This window comes from Polistes dominula, unplaced genomic scaffold, assembly GCF_049000335.1.
Source record: "Polistes dominula isolate Pdom_NZ unplaced genomic scaffold, Pdom_raw_medaka contig_73, whole genome shotgun sequence".
NCBI classification, from domain to species: Eukaryota; Metazoa; Arthropoda; class Insecta; order Hymenoptera; family Vespidae; genus Polistes; species Polistes dominula.
Window position 1 is genome coordinate 6,001,878 of NW_028300951.1, and position 24,194 is coordinate 6,026,071.

At 29.5% G+C, this 24,194-nt stretch overlaps 1 protein-coding gene across 14 annotated transcripts in view; it reads left to right on the plus strand.

The window, feature by feature from the left end:
• Window positions 1–1,544: 1,544 nt before the first annotated feature.
• The window catches only part of LOC107068721 (Octopamine beta2 receptor), a 77,732-nt gene continuing 55,082 nt past the window's right edge, over window positions 1,545–24,194 (plus strand). For 2 of the 14 annotated variants that reach the window (XR_016176482.1, XR_016176483.1), the window contains exon 1: window positions 1,547–3,844. The gene's annotated coding sequence lies outside the window, so the exon portion shown is untranslated. Of the gene's footprint in view, window positions 3,845–24,194 lie in introns of all 14 variants that reach the window. The other 12 variants (XM_089172196.1, XM_089172197.1, XM_089172198.1 and 9 more) reach the window with 12 other exon arrangements.

Consider the following 24,194-nt stretch of genomic DNA (forward strand, 5'->3'; position numbering starts at 1 on the left):
TATTTATGTATTATTATTTTTATTACTTTTATTATTTTTATCATTATTATTATTTTTACCATTATTATTATTTAATATAATAATACATGAATTTACAAGAATATGAGATATTCAATACTGTGAATGGAGGATGAGGAGAGGAGAGGAGGGGAGGGGTGCGGAATAAATTGTTATAGCGAGTAAGAAGTAGGTCGCAATGATTATGGAATTTTTATATAAAGGTATTCGAACACGGTGGATTGATTTAACGATGGTGTATATATTCAAATATTTCTTTGTATTCGTTTTTACACGGAATTATTTGTAGCCCGTGCAAGTGAAAATTTATTTTGACGAGATGAGATGAGTTTTTTTTCTTCGCTTCTCTTTAAACTATTTGACGATGATAACATTTCAGTAACGTTTGTGAATCGAGCAGGTTAATCAAAAATGAAATTTGTCGTCAGATAAATCGATAGTCCAATATTATATTATATTACTTTGGTAAACTAACAACGATGTTAAATATTATAAAAATCGTAAAAATAAATCTAGTATATTATTGACTCAAGAAAAATTTCAACACTTGAGAGAAAACATCCCCTCAGAATTATTACTCAAATTCTTTAACACTAGGTTACAGGATGTTTTGTTTATATCTATTTTGCCCGTAATATAAATTAATTTGATTCAAACATCTAAATTGATGTTTTATATAAAATAAAATTTTATCTTATTGTTAAGGGAACTTTATTGAAAATAATTTAGATGTATGTAAAACGATAAACATTGAAAATGTGTCAATGTGACTCATATACGTCAAAAGTAAGGAAATTTTGGGAACTCATGAATTGGAGGGGGAAAGGAGTAAATAATTAGCATTCGTATACATTTCCTAATTCTATATATAAAAAAACCGACATAGATTGTAAAAAAAAACGATTATTTAAGTTTTCCGAAATATAATAATATAGAAATGAAAAAATCGTATTTTATAAATAACTTCAAATTGACGCTCTTCTGCAATCCGATGTTGAAAAAAAAAAGAACAAAAACACAAAAAATTGCAATTACATACATACTTCAAATCCCGGAGTACCTCTATCTCAATAAAGAGGGGATATCAAGTTATAATGAATAATTCGAGTAGTCGGATATCAGTATAGTTAGTTAAGAGTACTAGTTGCAACCGCCGCAAAGATACCTACACCTCTCTTTCACACATCGAAAGCATCCCTTTCTCTCTCTCTCTCTCTCTTTTCCAACCCCCTTCGGTTTCTACCCTCAAAGCTCACACGAGCATACTTCTCCCTCCCTTTTAAACCTCTACCCCCACCCCTTCCCCCCTCTCTCTCTTTATACTTCCCACTCTACTACCCCTTTTCCCTCTTTTTCTCTCTCTCTCTTTATACTTCCCTCTCTACTACCCCTTCTCTTCTTTCCCTCTCTCTCTCTCTCTCTCTCTCTCTTTCTTTACAACTTCGGCGCGCATCTTCTTCCCTCTCTCCGTTCAACTCATACTGTGGCGGAGAGAGGTACGTTCGCTCATTCAAGCTCAACACACAACGAAAGAGAGATAGAGAGAGAGAGGGAGAGAGAGTGCGGAGTCGACGCGAGCAATACGACGACGACTACGACGACGACTACGACCACGACTACGAACGAGGAGGACGAGGACGAGGAGGACGACGACGACGACGATTCAGTCGCGGCCGATCCGCCACGCTGCGAGCTTTGTCGTCGGCGGTGTCTCTGTTGGTTATAAGCCACCAATCTTTCTTCCGTGTGTTGTCATCGGTAGTCTTGTCTATCTACCTGCTTACCTGCCTGCTTACCTGTCTGTTTGTCTGTCTGTCCGGCTGTCTGTCATCAGCCTAGTTGGCTGACTGACTGGTTGGCTGACTGTTTGGCTGACTGACTGACTGACTGATTGGCTGACTAACTGACTGGCTGATTAGCTGACTTGGTGGTTTTGGCTTTTTACGTGTTTCTTTATCAGTGAGTAGTGTATGTACGCGCGCGCGCGCGAACGCACGCACGCACGCTGCTGATACACCGGAACCAGTGAAAATCTCTCATGATATATTTATTATTTTTATTATATCAATGAGAGGAGGGGGTAACGTCGTTTTCGTCTTCGTCGTTATCAACGTCAACGTTGTCTAATATATTTTGTTGGTTATTTTTTAATTTAAAACTTTTTTTGATAATTATTGCTCGTCGCGTGAAAAAGGTGACTTAAATTTGTTATTTTTCTTCGTCTTGTTCTTTTTTTTCTAACCCCCTTTAATTTTAATTTTTTTTTTTTTTGAGGTTTATTCCATCATTCGAAAGTGCGCGGAACGCGTGATGAGAGAATGGGGAACAATTATTTATTTATTTATTTTTTTTGGGTTCGTTGAATCGTCGTTGATTGATAATAATTTTTGCTAAAGTTTTTATTTATTTTTTATTTTTTATTTATTTGCTTTTTTCACTTTTTTTTATATTCGTTATTTTATTTTATTTCTTCGAAATATTCGATCACCTAGTCGGTCACATTTTACGCGAGAATTATTTCGTCGATCGTGATTATAATGACGACGATGACGATGACGATGACGATGACGACGACTACGACTATGACGACGACGATGACAATGATGACGATGATGATAATAATAATCGTTAAGCGTGATAACGCCCGTTTAAGGAGGCTTTTAAATCCCACGAGGATACATCGAGAAAAGACCTAAAGGTTTTAGTTTGATTCGATTCTGTTGGATTCGAATTCTTTTTTTGTCTTTTTTTTAATATTCGATCTAAATGATAGCGATGACGATGATGATAATGATGTTGATGAATACGATGATGATGATTATTATTATTATTATAAATCAGATTAGATCGTGAAAGGATGAAGAAATTAAACGAGACTAAAGGAGGACAACGTGTTGTCGTTTAAAATGGCGCCAATTTTTATGGGGAAAAGATATTTTCTTCTCTTACACCCCCTCAATCGAGGATAAATCGATTATCGAAGAGTATTCATTTTTGTTTTTCCTTCGAATTTGATAAACGTCAAGATTGTCATTAAAAAAAGGAGAGAAAGAAAAGAAAAGAAAAGAAAAGATGATGTAATTAAAGTTATAGATGAAAGAAAGAAAATAATTTTAATATTCGTATATAAGGATGATTCAAGATAAATTATATATTATGATAAGATATGAGAATGAAGGTGAAAGAAGAGGAAGAACGTTCGATAGACGACGAACGTCATCCTTGCAAGCCATTCGTTGTCTTTGTCGTTGTTGTTGGCGAGTTAGCCAAGCATAGATGATGAGAGAGGCAAGGTTTAACATGTGTGTCGTATGTGTTTCTCACGTTCCTGGGTCAGCGACGATTAATTATCGACAGTGAGAGCTTTTCCAACAGTGACAAGAGAGAAAGAAGAAGAGAAGAGAGAGAGAGAGAGAAAGAGAGAGAGAGAGAGAGAGAAAGAGAGTGAGAGACTACCGCGTGGTGTGTCACTGAAGTTTCTCAGAATACAATAAAAACAAAATATATATACACATAAATAAATAAATAAAAACAATAAATTAATATTAATTATAAGAATCAAAAAATACGAAATGTATCATAATTCTTATAATTATCGTTGTCCTAATCATTATTATTATTATTATTATTTTCTTCATGATATTAATAATTATCGTCGATATTCAATTGAAAAAATTGTGAAAACGTGCGATATAATAAACGCGCGAATTGGGGACGATTTGCGATGATCAGCCGATGCTTCGTCGATCGTTTGTATTTAAGAAGAGGAAGTGGAAGGGGAAGAAGAAGGAGGAGAAGAAGAAGAAGACAGTTTTCTAATCAATAGGTAAATTATTTTATTAAAATTTTCAAATTTCTATATATATATATATATATATATATATATATATATATATATATATATATATATATATATATATATAATATAATTATCGAAAAAAAGGAAAGAGAAAAATAATAACAACAAATTTGCTGATAATTAGTGTGATTTATATTTATTCTTACTATTATTATTTCTTTTTCTGTTTACATACATGTACATATGTGTTCTCTGTGTTTGTGGTTCTGTTTCTCTCCTTCTCTCTTTCTCTTCTCAAAGAAGAAGAAAAGGATATAGATAGATTGATATAAATAGATAGGTAGATACATAGGTAGAAATAATAATAATAATAATAATAATAATAATAATAATAATAATAATAATAATAATAATAGAATAATAATAATAATAATAATAATAATAATAATAATAATAATAATAATAATAATAATAATAATAATAATAATAATAATAATAATAGTAATAGTAATAATAATAATAGAATAATAATAATAATAATAATAATAATAATAATAATAATAATAATAATAATAATAATAATAATAATAATACTAAGAGGAAGAAGAGAAGAAGAAGAAGAAGAAGAAGAAGGGAGAGTTCAAGAGTAACAGAACAAGAACCTGTGTTTTTTGGTATTTTGCTTTCTTATCTCTAACATAATTGTTCATACTTAACTTTAATGAGAATTCATTTTCTGATCTATGACAGTATTAGAGGAAGATATAATTAAAACAGTGTATGTGTATATGAGTTAGAGGAATTCAATTAATAGAAATTCTTCTTCCTTCATTCAACGACCGGAAATCAGAAACAATCGTCACAGTTTTGTTCGTGAGTTTCGCTATTTATTTGTACAAAGTTCTTATTAAATATTTTATATTTTATATATTATATATATATATATATATATGTAATTTGTGTGTGTATGTGTTGAACATATACAGAGTATCCCAGAAATTCTACTAATAAAATAAAAAATACAACATTAATTTAAATATTTATAATTCTTGTTTCTTTTTCTTTTTCGTTATATTAATCTGTATAGTTAGTGTTGTTAAATAAATATAATTTTATCGATTTGGTAGAACAATGTCTTGTAACACATGGTATGTTTACACATAGATAATTTACATATTCCTACAATTATTTATTCTAATTTATATTGTATTCTATATTCTATTTGTATTTATGTACATACAATCGAAGATTGGTTACACATACAACATACGTACACACACATTTATATATGTATATATGTCACATCGTTGATGGAAAGGATCAAGTCAGGTAAACAGATCCTTTTAACGCCTTAGAATTCGATCTTATAGAAGGTAACCTGATTTTCGCCTATGCTCGATTTATTTTTCTTTTACTCCTTAGAGAGAGAGAGAGAGAAAAATCTTTTGAAAGTAGGGTAATTATTTGCTCGTAAGATTGATATTATTTCTTTTTTTTTTCAAATCGTATTTGCGATAGAAAAGAATAATAATAATAATAATAATAAAATGAAAAAGAAAGAAGAAAAGAAATGATCAAAATAGGTATTGTAAAAATAATGATAGGAAATGTTTGTTTGTCAGTTTAGTTATAGAATTGTTTTCTTAACCGAAAAATTAGCAATGACAATAAGTTTTGTTATCGTGTCGACACAGTGATTTTCTTTATCGGACTCCATGAAGTTTACCGTCGTTATCACCGATACTCTCACATACTAAACATTGCAAGGATACAAAAGGGGGAAGAGAATAAGAGTTAGAGAGAGAGAGAGAGAGAGAGAGAGAGAGAAAGAGAGAGAAAGAGAGAGAAAGAGAGAGAGAGAGAAAGAGAATGAGACACTTGAATATTCTAAAACGAGATTCTATCGTAGTAACACACGGTATAGTTTCGCGTGACAGCTCGAATAAGTGTTTGCAGTTATTTGTCCGGTCACGTATTACCTATATTTTGTCTGCGGATCGTACTGCAGCCTAGTAGTCTAGCTATCGGTTTGAAAATTCGATCGAAAGAACATCTGTGTGTGCGTTTCAACATCCTACCTATATATTCATCTATCAATCTATCTATCTATCTATCTATCTATCTATCTATCTATCTATCTATCTATTGGGTTGCCCAGATATAGTTCGCGTGAATTGATTTTTTTTTCTTCAAATCGGCAAAAAACTCTTTTCATCCCAATCTAAATATTAAAATCCTATATGTTTGGTTGGAAAATATTTGCCGATTTTAATAAATAAAAAAAAAATTTATTTATAAGAAGTAGAAAAATAAAAATAAAAAAAAACAAACATCGATCGCGAATTATTATTGGCATGTCGATACTACTACTACTACTACTACGATTGCCAAGTATTCGAATTTATTATAGTGATAACACGTTTCACGTTTGAATGCAAACAGTGTAATAATTATTTTGTTTTCTCATATTTGTTTTTAATGCAATCTTGTACAACAAATGATTTTCAAATTGATTTCTTGTTAATATCGCAAACGTTCGTTCTATTCAATTAATTATCATTAGAATTATGCGATTATTTAAATATTACGGATATAAGAAAAATACGACGAAACTTTCCCCTTTCCTTGTTCCAATTATTCAATAATAATCAAATTGATTCTTATTATTGTCGATTTAATGAAAAAAACAAAATTGTTTTTTAACTGTTTATTGTCAACGAAGGGACGAAATTTCAAGGTAAATCCAATATCTGTTTATCTAAAACGTTTAAATCTAATTTGAAAGGTAACACGAAAAGGTAGAGAATGATTGAACCAAAATTAGATAGAAAGAAATAAAAAGAGAGAAAAAAAGAGATAGGGAGAGAGGGAGAGAGAGTGAGAAGGAAAATGGGACGTGAGTGGTTGATACTCGGGTTAAAGTTCGTTGCCAAAGCTAACATAATTGTCGGTCTCTACTGACACACCACTTCTCTCACCGACGACGCATTTAATTAAAGACCTACTCGAACAGCCCGTAGTTCACTCAGTAGTTCTCTCTCTCTGTCTTTCTCTTTCTCTTTCTCTATCTCTATCTATCTATCTCTCATTCTAGTTCGTTCTGCTTCTCATTTTATTGCACGTCTCAGCAACATTCTTGAACAATCAATGTCTCTTCATTCATTCTCATACCACTGACATCTTCTATCCTTTTCTTTCTTATGTTCATTCGTTCGTTCGTTCTTTTTGTCTTCTTTCCTTTTCTTTCTTTTTCTCTTACATCAGACTATCTTTACCTTCTAGTTACGTTCGATATAACAAGGGCAAGTATGAAACCTTGACACGAGAAGCAAAGGCTTCAAGATCTCTTTCAACTTAAGCCTCGGACTCGGTTTATCATCTTCGAAGGGTCTTATTCTAAATGAAAACGACCAAACACTAACGCGAATATTATCGATTTTTTATTATTATTATTATTATTATTACCGTTATTCATTGTAATGATCTTCTTTTGCTAAGTATATTTTTCTTTTTTCTAGTTTTTTATATTTTTGTGTGCATTTATTTTTTAAATTTGATTTTTAACTCGTTCGATATTTTATATTTTATATAATACGCTATGTATATGGATTTATGTTTGTTTTTTTTCATTAATTTTTCTTTTCAATTTTCTTTTTTTTTTGGATTTATACTGCTGCAACATTTACTTTTATATAATTTTTTTTTATCAAAATGGAAATTCTTAGAAACGTCATACTTTTTATTTTTTTTCCACTTACCACAAATTAAATTTTATATAAATGTGTCTTCTTCGTTATTATTAAGAGAAAAAAAAAGAAAAGAAAAATGCAAAATTTGTCGTCTACGAATGAAAAAAGAAAAAATATAAATAAGGAAGATTTGGTAGTTTTTTAATCGTTAAAACATCCATTTGACTAATTAACTCGTGAAAAGTTAGTTAGGCCTCTAGCCAATTATTAGATATTATTATCTATCTATTGCCATCGGGGTCGATCAAAGTTAATTTCGAATGCGATGAAATCTGATTACTGTCCACGTATATCGTACAAGATCGTGATCATACATTACGATCACCGTTTGGTCTGATTGATCTAACAAACGATCGATCATATCTATTCACGTAGAAAATTATTCCGCTTGCGTGTATCTAATGCATAGATGGATTGAATTTTTTTCTTAATTTTTTTTTTTCAAATTTTTTTATACACATATTGATATAGATGTATCTTTTTCCTTTTCTTATTTGTTCTTCTTCTTCTTTTTCTTCTACCTTGATATAATTGATTGTGAGAATTAGAAAAAGGATAAGAAAAAAAAATAGAAGAAGAAGAAGAACAACAACAACGTAATGTAGTTTTATAATAGGATCTTTTCATTAAATAAGAAGAGGAAACAGGCTTGAACGATCAACATCCATTTATAAACTATTGATGAAATATCTAAAACCACATGAGTTTGATTAATCGTAATAATTTTATATTAATAATTTTACGTATATAATTACGCTTATTTTTCCTTATTAATTTTTTTTTCAAATACTTTTTTTCCTTCTTTCTTTTTTTTTTTTTTTTACGTTTTTCAATACTTCAAAATTTTTGTACGCAAAGTTACGTAGAATTAAAACGCACAACAAGTGTATAAACTTAATTTTCTTTTTCTTTTTTTACACGCATAAGACTTTATGAACATGCATGAATATACAGAGTAAATACATTTAATCAACGCACGTGACCATGCATGCATACAAAAAGTACTCGAAGAATGCGAATTTTGAATTTATTTATCATTATGTATGTATGTGTATGAGGGAGGAGGGGGATAGGGGAAAGTAATTGCTAATAATGCTTCGTTGTTAATAAAAATAGTTTAGTTGAAAAATAAGACGAAATTAATTTGAGAGAGAAAATATTTGATCGTATTTTAAACGATGAAAATTAAAAAAAAAAAATAAAAAAATAAAGAAGAAAAAGAAACAGATGTGCTTTCTATACAGTCTTACGTTAGTAGTAACGTGACGAGGACCTTTAGTTTTTCCACGAACCGTGTGAAATAATTACCAACGTAGTTGCAATTTATGTCTTTGACGGGAAACTGTTTTGCGATCTATGAGAGAAAACTCGACTAGAGAGAAGAGAAAGACGGAGAAAAAGAGAGAGAGAGAGAGAGAGAGAGGAGAAATGTTTCAACGAACTGTGTAAGTTAAGTGGAACTCACAATCGTTGTAAAAACATTGCGTGACGAACCACCTATTTAAAAAAAAGTAATTTTTGTTAGACATAAGATGCACAAGTGATTCTCTTTATTTTCTTTTTATATATTTCTTTTTTTTTTTTTTACTTTTTTACTTTTCTCTTTATCCTTGTGTTTGTATTTTCGTTGAAATAAAACTCTGGAAAAAATTAATGAAACTAATTATAAGAAAAACCGGAAATGAAATAAATAATAAATTATGTATAGTTGTTAATTATGAGTTGTAATCGTTGATTAAATCGTAGTTAGCGTCGATTATTTAAAAATTCTATATTTAATTCTAGACATTATGAAAAAAAACTATTTACCAAGTCTTCGTCGATTAATTTCATTTAATTATTTATACGTATTTCTGTTTTTTCCTTTTTTTTTGTGTGGATCGATTCTGACTCTTAATAATATTTACGTAAATTTTCTTTTTTTTCTTTTTGCGGTTCTATGAAATATACAATGCTATTTTTAAATCAACATTAACTTTTATAAATTGAAAATAAAATTATCCTTGAGTAATAATATTATTTAATTATCTATCATCGATCAATTTTGTTGTAGAATTTTTTCGAAAAAGAAATAAAAAAAAAGAAGGCAAAAAAAATACATTATGCATAAATTAATTATCGATTAATTTCCAGTTTGTTACAAAAGATATAGCATTCGTCGATATGATTACGTGATATGCATGAATACCAGGAAAAATCGAGACCACGACCAGTTTAATTCAAAGATGAGAATTTTCTCACTCTCTCACTCTCTCACTCTCTCTCTCTCTCTCTCTCTCTCTCTCTCTCTCTCTTTCTCTCCACCTTGGATTCCCACCTCCTTCCTATCTTCTCTCTCGTTATATCTTACATTAGTCATTCTCTCAATTACGTTTATTAGTTCCTATATTCATAGTTTCTCGCGTGAGTTATTGTTAACCAGTGCTCTTTGTTTTTATTTTCTTTCTTTCTTATTTTTTTTTATTTCCTTACCTCGTTATCCAGTCAATCGACTAGTGTAGTAAACTTTTTCTGTTCTTTTTTTTTTCCTTTCATTAATTCATTCTACGAATCTCTTCTTGTTTCTTCATCAAAAATACGAATAAATATGGAATAACGTGTCTATTTTTAATAAAAACCATGAATCAATTATTAGTTACGATTTACATTTAGGTTTTGTTTCTTTTTAATTTTTTCTCGGTTTTTTGCTTTTTTCTTTTTTCTTTTTTCTTCTTCTTCTTTTTTTTTATACAAATATGTATAAGTACTTGGGTGGTATAAGGAGAGAGAGAGAGAGAGAGAGAGAGAGAGAGAGAGAGAGAGAAAGAGAGAATAAAAAAATTTTTTTTTCGCGATGTAGAACGCTAGGCACGAAAGAAAGAAGAAAAGAGGTGGAGGAATGAATGGGTTGGTAGAAGGGTGGGAGGTAGGTAGAAGAAGAAAAGAACTGTGTTGGTCGTGACCCAGTGAACTAATTTTACTACTCCCACTGGTACAAATATCTATGTAACGTGGTAAATGAAAAAAAAGGGACAATTCTTAAATATCTTTTTTTTTCTTTTTAAATTTAAATGATTTTAACTACTAAATTTTGATTTGTATTTAAATGTATAAAAAGTAAATAATTAAAAAAATAATTAAAGAATATTGATTAATATTAAATCCAATAATTTGTAATAAGAATATGACACAGTGATAATAAAATGTTTCTCTTATTAGATAATATTTAATATAATAATATGTATATTAAATGTTAAAAAAAATAATTATTAAATTATGATTACACACAATAATTGTTTAAAATGCAGTAATAAAATTATTTAATAATTATTAATTATAATGTATAATATAAATTATATATAATTTCATTTTTCACATAAATTCAATAAAATATCAATATAAATATAATTTTTAAATAATTATTTATTAATTTATTTACTGTGTTACTAAAAATTAATAAGGCACTTGAATAATACTTTTAATAACAATAAAATAATTTGTTAAATTGAATAAAAAAAGAAGAAAAAAAATTCGAAATAAACATTAAAATGAAGAAAATATCCAATTCGAATGGAATAATCCTGATTCTGTGAGTCCATCGTCGTTTGATATTAAAAATGGATTTTTCCTATTTTTATTTGTTCTCTGTGTTTTTCATTTTTTTTTTCTTTGAAAAGATAGAAAAAAATAGAAAGAGAGAGAGAGAGACATGGTAATGGATCGTTCGACAAGTTTTTAGTCCGAAGTAGTGCATTTGACGTAATGACCGAAATGGGTATGGTTCCACTGGATGGATTCGCGTAATTCAGGATCGTGGCACCCACCACCACCACTACTACCACCACGGGGCGATTTCCAATTACATCTCCGCGAACGAGCGGTCGATTAATCGACGCCGTCGACCGGAAATGAGAAATGCTCGTTTTACTCGTTCGTCGGATTATCATCCATCGTTGGGCATAGCTTTCTTCTGATCTTCGATCGTCATTTCAAAACAGTCAGAGGGTTACTGAAAAAAAAAAGAAAAATAGACAGGAAGAGACTGATTTAACCGATTGTTTTAAAGAAAGGATACCAGGAATTATTTAAAGTAAATAGAAAAAAGAGACCAAAAATAAAAAAGAAAATAATTTGCAATTGAATTAATTTAATCCTTGTCAAATTATAGCTTCTTTTTCTTTTTTTAAATATATTTTTACACGTATGAGATTGATCAACTCAAAAATAAAAATTCTATTGAATTCTTGAATCTTTTTTATAAATTAATTTAATAAATTCCGAACTAATTTTTAACGATTTAATACAATTCAAATATACCACCCAATTATTTGCAGTTAATCGATGCACGAACTCCATAAGTTGATGATTAATGAAAATTATTCATTTATAAGAAAAATAAAATCGAGCTAATTTTTCCTTTAAAATTGGATTGCTTGATTGACGTAAAAAAATTGTTAAGGAAATAGGTATTAAGGTTCTTCTACTACTACTACTACTACTACTACTATCAACTACTACAAACTACTACTATTATGACTATATCATGAGTAGAGTAGTTAACAAGAGCCAATTAGGGGTGCGTATTATGCCGCTGGTGCATATAGGATCAACGTCTTGGTCGAGTCGTGCTATTGATCATAGTAAAAGTGGCTCCTTTTACTCTTGAAAGGATTGAAACCTGTTAAATGTTCGTGTAGGTGGATCGTTGGGATCGTAAAAACATGCTCTTCACGTTGACTCTAATAAAATTCATAATCTCTTCCTGAGAGAATAAATAAATTTTAAATAACATATTATTTCTTTTTTCGATATTCAACATCTCAATATTGTTATTTTTATTTCTTTTTACATAAATTCAACGATAAATATTTTACACAACTATCCGTCGAATTATATTTTTTCTTATCAATATTCATTTCTAAAATAGAAAATAATTTAGTGTAATATATTTTTAAAAAATAAAATAATAAATAAAAATTAAAATAAAATAAGAGAGAGAGAGAGAGAGAGAGAGAGAGGAAAGATACAAAAAAGGAATGAAACTGCGAGGGAGGAGGGTTTAATACGATTAGTTACAAATGACGAACATATTTTACTTGTGTACAATAACTACCGGCATGAAATGAAATTTCGGTAGACCGTAAACCTTTTGTTTTTACTATACCAAAGAATATTTGTGTTTATCGAAAAGGGTTGGATGATGATGATGATGATGATGATGATAAGGGTTTATGAAGGGTAGGGGGTGGTTGGTAGATATAATTTATAAATATACGTGATCACCGAAGGGAGTAGATATACTGTATCTCCCGAATTAATCATGGCAATGAGCATGCGTGCTATGCCTTGTTATACCTAGTGCATACCTTTAAACTGTTCATGTACCATGCTCGTACCGTATTTAACGAAACGTGCACGGAACAGTCTCGTTACGTGGATAGAAGTCAAGCGGATGAACGAACATATAATACATGCACATACAAACACACACACACACACATACACACTTTGTACTTAGTACGTACTCTTCGTCACGTTATTGTCAATTCAAACGCAACTTTCGTGTTACTTGCGAGTCTCTAAGAAGAAGAAGCGGAAGATGCTTTTAGGTGCTGACATATATATAGATACATAAGTTCGTAAACACGTGGAAGAGTGAACACATCGGTAATTGTTTGTAAAATTTTCGGATTTAGAAAAGCTTGCTTTTCCTGTCTACTACTTTGAATGATTAAATTCTTTTAAATACATGGATGCATGTTGTGCGATAGTTTAGCAGTTGAAAATTTAATCAAAGATACTATAGAAAATTCGTTAAATTAAATTTTATTAATTACATCGATACTAAACTACCTTCTCTTTCCCCCTCTTCTTTACCCACCGTCTCTTTCATTCACTCACACCTATAATATAACCCTTCGATGATGGAAGTAATTACGCGAATACACGATCGGCTTTTACGCTGCCTCTATACGCTCGTTAATCTTCTTTCAATAAGCCATTATCTTTTACTATGATTAAAATAACAATAAAACATGTATAAAACAGCTCCTATTTATCTATATCCTCTTATTTTTCTTTATTTCTCTTTATTTCTTTATCATTATTTTCTCACACTCGTTCGTACGTACGTTCGCTCATATGTTCGTTCATGTGCATATGTTTACTCTCGGTTAAGAGCGTAGCTTGCCAAAACAAAAACAGCTGAGTGCTATCAATAAACATTGCATTGCAATGTTAATTCGTGGCTATTTTCTGATACTCTTTTTCATTTCATTCTTTATTTCTTTCTTTTCGTTCATGCATACGTGTTTTGTTTGTTGTCATCGATGACCAGGTGTTTCCTAATAATAATAATAATAATAATAATAATAATAATAATAATAATAATAATATTGTAAGATCATTGAAAAAAATTGAATTCAAGTGAATCTATTTGTAGGAGATTTGAATTTTTTAAATCATTGAAAATGTGTAATTTAAATCATTTTGAAATCACCATCGTAAAATTCTGGTCAATATTCTCGTGAAATGTTTTTTTTTTTTTTAATTTGACGAAGTGATTAATCGATCCGGTAATTATAAAAGATATAACATGTCTACCAATTTCTTTTTACCAGACGATTCCGTATAAACAAACTAAGTAAGTGTTAATTGATTTGTTGTTCTCTTATCTACTTTTTTCTTTATTTTTTTCTTCTTGTTCCCTATTGCTTTTGTTTTCCTTTATACTCTTATCTATACTTTACACCTGTCACGTGATTAATTCGTAACATCATGGGGGATTATTATTACGAAGGGGTAGTAACGTCTCCGGAGAGCAATCCTAAACTTCACTATCAAAATGACAAATCACAGGAGTTGTGTATAGCGTAGCATAGAACAGGATTGTGTGTACTCTTGCATATATACCAGCATGATTCGCATCTACTATATGAAAGACAATAGACCCTTGTATCCGGTATTCTCTACCAAGTATCTGTGTAATATCTTCTATTCTATGCACATTAGAATTAGGATATTAATACACGTAAGATATATATATATATATATATATATATATATATATATATATATATATATATATATATATATATATCTTTTGTTTGATTCTAACGATTCTCATTATTTTTTTTTCTTTATTGTTTCATAGTTTATTTTTCATTATTTCTATATACATGGATTTTTATTCCTTGGTTTCTTTTTTTTATCGTTATTACATTTGGACTGAAAGGTCAATTGTGTTCTGCATAGTTACTGGTTATTTTCTTTTTTTATTTTTAAACTGTAGTTTAAATTCTGTAAAATATTTTAATACACAGTTATTAATTTTTATTTTAATTTTTAATTATTATTTGCATGAAATAAGAATAATTAAACTGAAATTATATTATCTTTCAACAAAATAATGTAAAATAAATTTGTAATATTTGTAGAAAAAATTCCCTTTTTTTATTGCAAACATTTGTTATACGTGACGTGACTAAGCATATTTTATCCCGAACATTCTTCCTGTATACATGAAAATAATTTTTTGTAGGTTGTAACACGCGTATGCATTTTATTTATATAAAACGATCAAGTTTAGAGTAAGGAGATCAATCGAAACTACGGGATCAAATATTACCACCACGTTATTCCTTTTTTTTTTATTTTGGCCAAAAGTATGTTAAAGTTTGCTTAAGAAAATAATAGAAGATATATTCATTAACCCTCGTTCACAATTTTTCTGTTATTTCTCTTATAAGTATATACATATCTATCCAATCTATACTTGGTGTTTATTCCGTTTACCCTAACTCCACACCACCATCACCACCTCCACCACCACTGTTCCGTTTGATATTCCATGTCATAGACTCCGTGAAAAAGAGTGACTCTCCTGTGGGTCGTCATTTTCTACGGCATGAAATTCAATTCCGCCTGATTCCATGAGACTTCTGCCGGCGTTATTACGGCCACCTTTGTGCAAGGGATCAGACCAAGGATTACGGATGCCGGGGCTTTGAAAAAAATCTTCTGAAAAAAAAAAGAAAAAAGAGAAAGAAAAAAAGGAAAAAAGGAGGTAAGGTGAAAAGGTGCAGAGAGGGAGGAAGGGGGTAAAAGAGTAGAAGTAAAAGTGGACGAGGTAGTTGAAAGTGGGAGAAAGTTGGCACGTAATGAACGCGAATTCGAAAGTGAGAGAAAAAAGTGAGTAAGAAAGAGGTGGATAGGGTGGGTGGGAGATTGAGGGGGATGGCAGGAAAGTATATGAAAAGACAAAAAGGGGAAAAAATGAATAAGGATAGGACAAAAAGTCGGACAAATGGGAGAAGGAGTGGGGGAATCAGCAAAAGGATAAGTGAGAGAAAGAGAGAGAGAGAGAGAGAGAGAGAGAATTTGAGTATGAGTGGCCTTGAAAAGGAGTAAGTGAGAAAGATGGTGAATTATTAGCGAGACAGAAACTATTAATAACAGTGAGTATTTGTTAAAGATAGAATGAGAAAGAGAGAGTGAAGAAATCAGAATGAAATGAAGAAAGAGAAAGAGAGAGAGAGAGAGAGAGATTTTCACGAATAATTTTCTACGGATTCTTTTATTAATGGCCCCTTTACCCTTACCATATTTCCACCCTTACCCCGAATTCTAGTTATTACGTCATATTTCCAGATAATAGAAAGCTTTAAGGATTACAATGAGAATTTTGTGTGCAGGTTATTTTCTTCCTTTTCTCTTTTTCTGTTTCTCTTTTTCTTTTTCTTTATATTATATTAATCAAGAGATACGTGAATTATATTTTTTTTTCACCGACACCTTATAAATAAATTTTTTTTTTATTTGTTCTTGCATAAAGAGAAAGAAATTTTGGTTATTATTTTATTATTAAAAATAGGATTATTCATCGACATTTTGTTTATTGTAAGAGATAAATAGATAGATACTCATTTATATTATTAGAACCATTAGAATTATTTTTTGTTACATTTGTTAACATACATTTATTTTTGTAACAAATATATATATATATATATATATATATATATATATATATATATATATCTTATTTAAATTTAGTTAGTACATAGTATCTGTATCTGTTGTTTTATTTATTATAATAATTTTACACATGTTAAGTAATTTGTAACATGTGTATATTAATGTCTAATTTTAATACTAATAACACTAATAATAATAATAATTATTATTATTATTTACGAGAAAAGTAAATATGTAACCCAAAAATTCACTTATACCGTTTTATAATAGAATCTTGAATAATACGGGACAAGGTTAACAATTGTTAAAAAATTTCAAACAAGAGATTTACCCTTGCAATACACACGGGTGACAGGATTAGTGTCATTTCATTTAGTTAATCGATCTAATCGATAATGTATGATGAATCTTAAGATTTATCTTGACGCCCATCCATTGTTTGAATTTAACCCTTGACAATTGTTTATAACGGTACACACACACATCAATGCATACATACATACAAACAAACACACATACTTTTATTAGAAAAAGAAAGAGTTTTTGCTGTTAACAGAACCTATACTTAGGGGCAATGAATAATGGAAGATAGAAATAATGTGTTAACCTTGCCGATGAAAATGAGGATGCAGAGTTATACACATACATAATATATAATATATACGTTTATATATGTGTATACTGTGTGAACACACACAACACATATAGATGCATATGTATGTAAGTGTATATAAATGTATATAAACGAGTAACGAGGCCTCTTTTGCATTTTGAACCGATTCACTTCAAATGCATTGAACTCATCTTGGTAGACAGATAGTTATATGTGTATGTAAGTACATTTGCTTATGTATGAAGGTGTATATGTATCAGTGTACAAATATGTGTATACGTTGATTCTTAAGTGAGTATACTTGAACCACTTGTGATCTTAATTGGAAGGAATACGTAATTGGCGTGTTTCTTTTTACAATTTTCAACTGCTACATAAGAGAGATATTAAATGAATTAATTTTCTTTTATCGATAATGATATATAAAAAAGAAATGACACAGAAAAAACAGAAGAAGAAGAAGAAGAAAAAGGTGAGGAAGATGAACAAAATAAATGGAAATGGAAGGGGGTGGTTTAACGTCGATTGATTAAAAACTCGTTTCTGTTCTATCGATATGAATTTTTTTTTCCTTTTTTCTTTTTTTTTTAATACTCTTCGCCTAAACCCATGTATTTTTGATTAATGACAACACGTGCGCTACCCTGAGAAAAGGATCGTCGTTGCCAAAATCGCATTAAAATTGTCAGTGGAATATGTTGGGGGACGTTTGGTGTTATTAAAATGATGCGTGGCTCTAAGCCAGATTGGAAAAGTTTAAGCAATACCTTAAAATACACGTTTTCAATGTATTACGACCGGTTAGTTAATCATAGTTAAAAAAAAAAAAGAAGAAAAAAGTAAGAAGCAATGAAATCGCGTGTAGGAGTAGTTTAAGTGTTCGAGATAATAGATATTTTGTAACCTGATAAAAATGTTTAAAACCTTCATCAATATAATTATCAATTTATCTTTAATTCTAAATCACAGAGTTTAAAAATAAAAAAAGAAGGGTTCAAACATAGGGGATTTATTCGTACAGTGAAGGGTTGTTTTTGTGTGAAAGTAATATCTAATTAATGAAAAGTACATCAAAATCTAATCGTAAATTGGACAATAAGTTAGATCGTTAAATTTAATTATTGTTAAATCACATTACGGTAAATTATTGAAATTAGTCGACATCGTTTCTTATACTCTCCTTCATTTTCTCTCTCTCTCTCTCTCTCTCTTTTGCTTTTGGTCTTTACCATTTTGGTGGATTTGGTATAGGGGTGGTTCGAACTTTAAGCTCCGTCGTCCAACGCTAACGGACCCTTATCGGTACTACTCGAAAGGCCGAAATCGATATTCGGTTCGAGGCAGGGTCGCTTGGTTGCTTGCTTTGATGCTTCAGTACGAATTCTCCCCCTTCTACCACCCCTACTTTGTACCTTTCATCCTGTTCCTCTTCCTCTTACTCTTTCTCCTTTTCCTATTTCTTCTTCTTCTTATCCTTTTACTATTCCTCTTCTTTTTCTAACATTCTATTGTACGAATTTCTAGCTGACATTTTTCTAAGAAAAGTCACACGTTTTCATCGTCAGGGTAATATGTCTTCTTGATTGAAGATGAAAAATAAAAGACATATCTTTATATACTTTTTTTCTTACTTTTCTTTGTCGATTATTCTTCTGGAAAAAAAGAAATGAGAGAAAGAGAAATAATTTAAAAAAAAAAATATATATATATATATATATATATATATATATATCATATAAAAAAATAATAAGTACGTTTATTGCCGTTTGGATAACTTGGAAAAATAAGTTAATGAGGCGTAGAAATCAGCTATCCCTTCTCTTCTGTCTCTCTCTCCCTTTCTCTCTATTTTTTTTGTTTCTATCACATTCTCTCTTGCTTTCCCTCTTTTTCTTTTATATATTCTCTGTTACTTTTTTTTCCTACTATTATTCCTGTTTTTCTGTCATTAATTTTCTATTCTCTCTCTCTCTCTCTCTCTCTCTCTCTCTTTCTCTTACTATCTTTATTTTTTTTGCTACTTTCTTTTCATTTTCTCACTCACTCTTTCTCTCTCTCTATTTTCCTCTTTCTTTCTCTCCGTTTTATTCAGTCATTAGCTCCGTTTTTATTCTATTTCTCTATCTCTTTCTCTCTCCCTCTTGTTTTATGACACTTTCTTCGTTATTAGCTTTCTCTCTCTCTCTCTCTCACTCTGTCTTTTCTTTGAATATCATTTTCTTGTTTTCCTTTTCTCTCTCTCTCTCTCTTTCTTTCTGCATTTTTTACTTTATTTTTGTTTTTATCTGTATTCGTCGTTTTTTTTTCTTTTCACATCGATTCTCAATTCTTCTCTTACAAGGGGTGAGATTAAAAGAAGAAAAATCATTTATCGAAGGGTCGAAGATTAAATATGGTAAGAGAGTAGTCTTTCTTCCGATAAAACCTCGTTCAACTATTAGACACTTTCTCATTTTCTTTTCTCACTCTCTTTCTATTTCTCTGTCTTTTTCATTTTCTTTTTTACTTTCTCAAACTCGATAGCTTTTCTTCTTCCGTCTCTTCTTTTTCCTGTTTTTTTTTTTTTATTTCTATCCATCTATCCAATTGGTCAATCTTTTGATGTCCTCCTTTTATTTCCTTCCATTAGACCCAACAATTAAATTATTTTCGTTATCGTTAAATTACATATAATGCCCATTCCTCATCCCTACTTTACAAGCGCACGCGCATATACTATATACATCACATGTATGTAAATAAATTATTTAAATGTTAGGAAGAGTGCTTTTAAACATCATTTTCCACAAGCGTGCTGCAGCATCGACTTTAATGGTGAAGAATTGTTTTTTTTTGCGTTTGTTTCTCTTTCAATTTTATTCTTTTTCTTTCTTTCTTTTTTCCCTCTTTTAATTTTTTTCCTTTTTTTCTTCTATCATCATCATCATCATCATCATCATCATCATCATCATTATCATCATCTCTATCCCTTTCACGTATCCCACGGGACAGATTATGTCAACTACCAGATGACGTTATGAATAAACCTGGAATTTAAATGAACCTGAAATAAAGAAAAAGAAGAAGAAGAAGACAAAAAGAAAAAATAATAAAAAAAGATGAAGAGAAAAGAAAAGAAGAATGAAATAGAAAAAAAAATGGGAGCGATAGACTTTATCGTAACGGTCACTTTATTTATCACGTTGCGCTGACCTTGTATAAAAAAAAAAAAAAAGGAAAAAAAGATAAAACAAAATACGCATAATATTAAAAAAAAAAAAAAAAATATGTAACACCTAGGAGTAAAATCTTTTAACACGCAAAGATCTACTTCGCGAAACTATAATTATTTTTCTTCGTGCAAGAAAACACGATTTAGTTTCTCTCTCTTTCTCTTTCTCTATTTTTTTTTCAATTTTTTTTGTATTATTTCCATCTTTAGGTCTTTCTCTCTCTCTCTCCCCCTTGAGAGAAACCTTGACTAGTATCGCAAGGTTCCTGTGACCAATGGCTCGTGATTTTGTTTTTCTTTTTTCTATTTGATCAAAGAAAAAGAAAAAAAAAAGATCAGAATGACAGAAAGAAAGAAGGGGGTCACGGGTCATAGGTCACGCACTATCGACGTGTGATAAATTTCGTTTTCGTCGTTGCAGAATATAGTAATGGAACAAAACAAAACGAGAAAAAAAAAGAAAATAAAAAAAAAAGGGAAGAAAAATTTATGCCTGCAATCTGGTGCATTTGTATTAACTTTAAAAATTGTAATATTGAGTTTGGGAAAAAATAATTGTTTATTATTTTAATGCAAACTGCGAAACATCTATCGTAAAATTACGAAGAAACTTTTTCCCCAGACTGAAATATACTCACACAAATACATAAATACACAAACACATATGCGATAATAAAAATTAAATAATTCTTCAGAACTCTAGCGAACTAGTATCGTTGTTATTTAACAAGAAGAAAAATAATAGAAACAAGGGGAAAAAATAGTAATAGAAACGCTCTTTGTTCACAGGGGTTCGTTTTTTTCTTTCTTTTTTTAAATAACAGCTCGTATACTTTCTTCTTCTTCTTTATATTCTTTTTTTCTTTTTCTTTTCTTTTACTTTTCATCTTGCATTATCCGATGCTCCAGTACTTTTCCACCCACTTTCATTTTTTCGTTCTGTTTACGATCTCAATTGAAATTACTCATGAATGTTTTTCTTTTTTTTTTTTAATTTTTTTCTCTCTCTTTTTATTTATGTATCTGTCTGTTTGTCTTTTTCTTTATAAAAAAAAATAAGGAGGGCAAATTTTTCTTCCTATTCTTTTACCCTTCCCCCCTCCGTTTTTGTGTTAAACACGAATATACTATATTGCATAGATTATGAATGTGCGTTAACTTTCTACTTTATATTTACAATTAGCATATAATACCGGTTGTAATCCCAATAACGTCGATAATAATCCAGCATGAAGTTTGATAAACTAAACTTAAGCTTAAACTAAACTAAGCTAAACTTTAAACTAAATTCCTTGATTTTCTCCTTAATTTCGTGTTTCCTTTATAATTCTTGTTTGATATTGTATTTGTGTATGTTTGCGTGTAGTTGTAAAACGTATTAAACATATTACAAATGGAATTGTAACATTTCCTTTTAATTATCCGTTGGATTGTTACATACACTGGTTTGGTTTGTAATAAACTGTTAGAAAATGTTTTCTCAGAAGCTGATAAATATTCATTCGTAGGATAATTAAATACAAGTGGTCTAATCTATTTATATGCAAAGGCATCTTCCTTTTTCTTTTTGTTGCTTTTTCTTCTTCTTCTTCTTCTTCTTATTCTGTTTTTTTTTCCTTGGAATTAATTCTTTATAAAAGAAGAAAAACCGAGGAAAAGTGTATTTTTATTTTTTAAATGGTTCTATTATTAACTTGGTTTTTTTTTTTTATTAAACCAATCTATTAATGTAACATCTTTTTTTTACGGTTGTTTACAGATAATAGTCTAGTGTAAGATATTGATTTGATTTATAAAAAAAAACCTCTCATTTTTATAATAATAACGTATTATTACTAATAATTAATTATCGAATGTTTATTTTTCAATAACCATATTAGTATTAAAAAATTTTTTTAACTTTTTGTGGTATTACATTTAGTCTCAAATTAATAAGATATATAGTATAATAGTATATATATGTACTTTAAAAATTTTATTGTACAAATTTTATTTATTATATAATACATAATTTTTTTTAGAATATATATGTTTATAGATTGGAGAAAGAATTTGTAATATTTTTCTACTTCATTTAGCTCGTTTGTAAGCAAACTTTGTTTTGTGAAAGAACAAAAGATAAAATTGTATAGATAGTGTATAAATCTTTGCATTCGAGGATAGAAATCGAATCGACGTTTAATGGAACATTGTTTCGAGAAAGTAAGAAGAAAGAAATAAAGAAACATAGAAATATATATATAGATATATATTTATTAGAAATTTATCGTTTCCTCTTTCATGCTTTTCTTCTCGTTCGAAAGAAAGCTCGGTTTTTCCAAACTGTATCGAGAAGTTAACAATGGGCCAATGAATTATCGATGAACCAAAGTTTGACTTTAACTTGGAGAACTCGAAAATATTACATTCTTTTATATAATATCCGAAGAAATTTTATTCCATCCACCCATCTGATACTAAAACGAGATGATATTATCCAATATCTCGATAGTTTGTTCTGTAATAAAAAAGAAAAAAAAATGCAAAAAAAAATAAGGAAAGAAAGAAGAAGCTTAAAAAGATAAATACCATAAAGTGATAGAGAGAAATGATAATATAAATCTTGGAAGAAGAATAAGTTTTTCCAATTCTCTCGATAAATCTTTGTATAATATAATACTTCTCCGTTTTTTTTTCCTTTTTTTTTACCCTATTCTATTTGATTACCAATAAATGCAAAAAAGAAAAAAAATAAGAAAAAGAGATCTAAAAGCTTTAACAATGGATATCCAATATTTTTTTCATTTCTTTTCTTTTCTTTTTATTCTATTACTTCAACTCTATCGACATTTTATTGATTAACTTTTTGTGGATATATGTGCACTTCTGTGTGTGTGTGTGTAATTATTAAATTGATGAATAATAAAATTTACCTGATCAACAAATCGATGTGTGTTGATTGATTAAATAATAATATTTTTCTATAAGAAAGAAATATTGTCTTACTAATTAAATCTTTCACGATCTTTAGAATAAAACTTTGAGTTATTGCCCGGTTCGCTTACCTTTCTCTTTTCCCCTCCCCCTTCCACCTAACCAAAGCCTCTTTATTGATACCTAAGATAGCAACGTAGAATTTATATGCGCTAATTTAAATATCAAAGTTGTTTCTTTTACGATATAATATATGATGACACTTCGATAAATTGATAAATAATTTATTAATTTGACACTTAATGTACGTCTAATAAATTAGTTCTCCCTTCCCCTCCCTTAACCCTCTCTCTTTCTCTCTCTTTGATAGAGAAATTCATCTATTACTTTCTCGCGTTTACATTTAATATCAATTATCATTATTGCGTTAGTAAAATAATTATATTATTTTCTCTCCCTAGAGTATATATAATATTTTATTTATATATATATATATATATATATATATATATATATATATATATATATATATATATATATATATATATATTATAATACTTATTATAATTAGAAAGCTTTGAACAATTTTGTAAAATATTGTAACATATAATGCGATCGTTTTCGACAGAAATTAGTGAAATTCCGAGAAAATAGGAAAATGAGAGAGAAAGAGTCAATTTTCGTAATTAATTATTTCTTATGCGTCTTAATTATTTCCTAATTTACAATGTCTGGCTTCATTAGGATATTAAAAAATACCTTGGGTATAATTTAGTTGTGAATATTTAGGAATGAAAATGGGCTACTCATAGTAAGTCCGTCTCTTTGCCGATGTCTTTAGGAAAAGCTTTCCCGAGTGAGACGTTTAGAATTTAATGTTTAAGTAGAGTAGCTCGAGAATACCCAGTTAAGGTTTATATATATGTTTTTACTTTA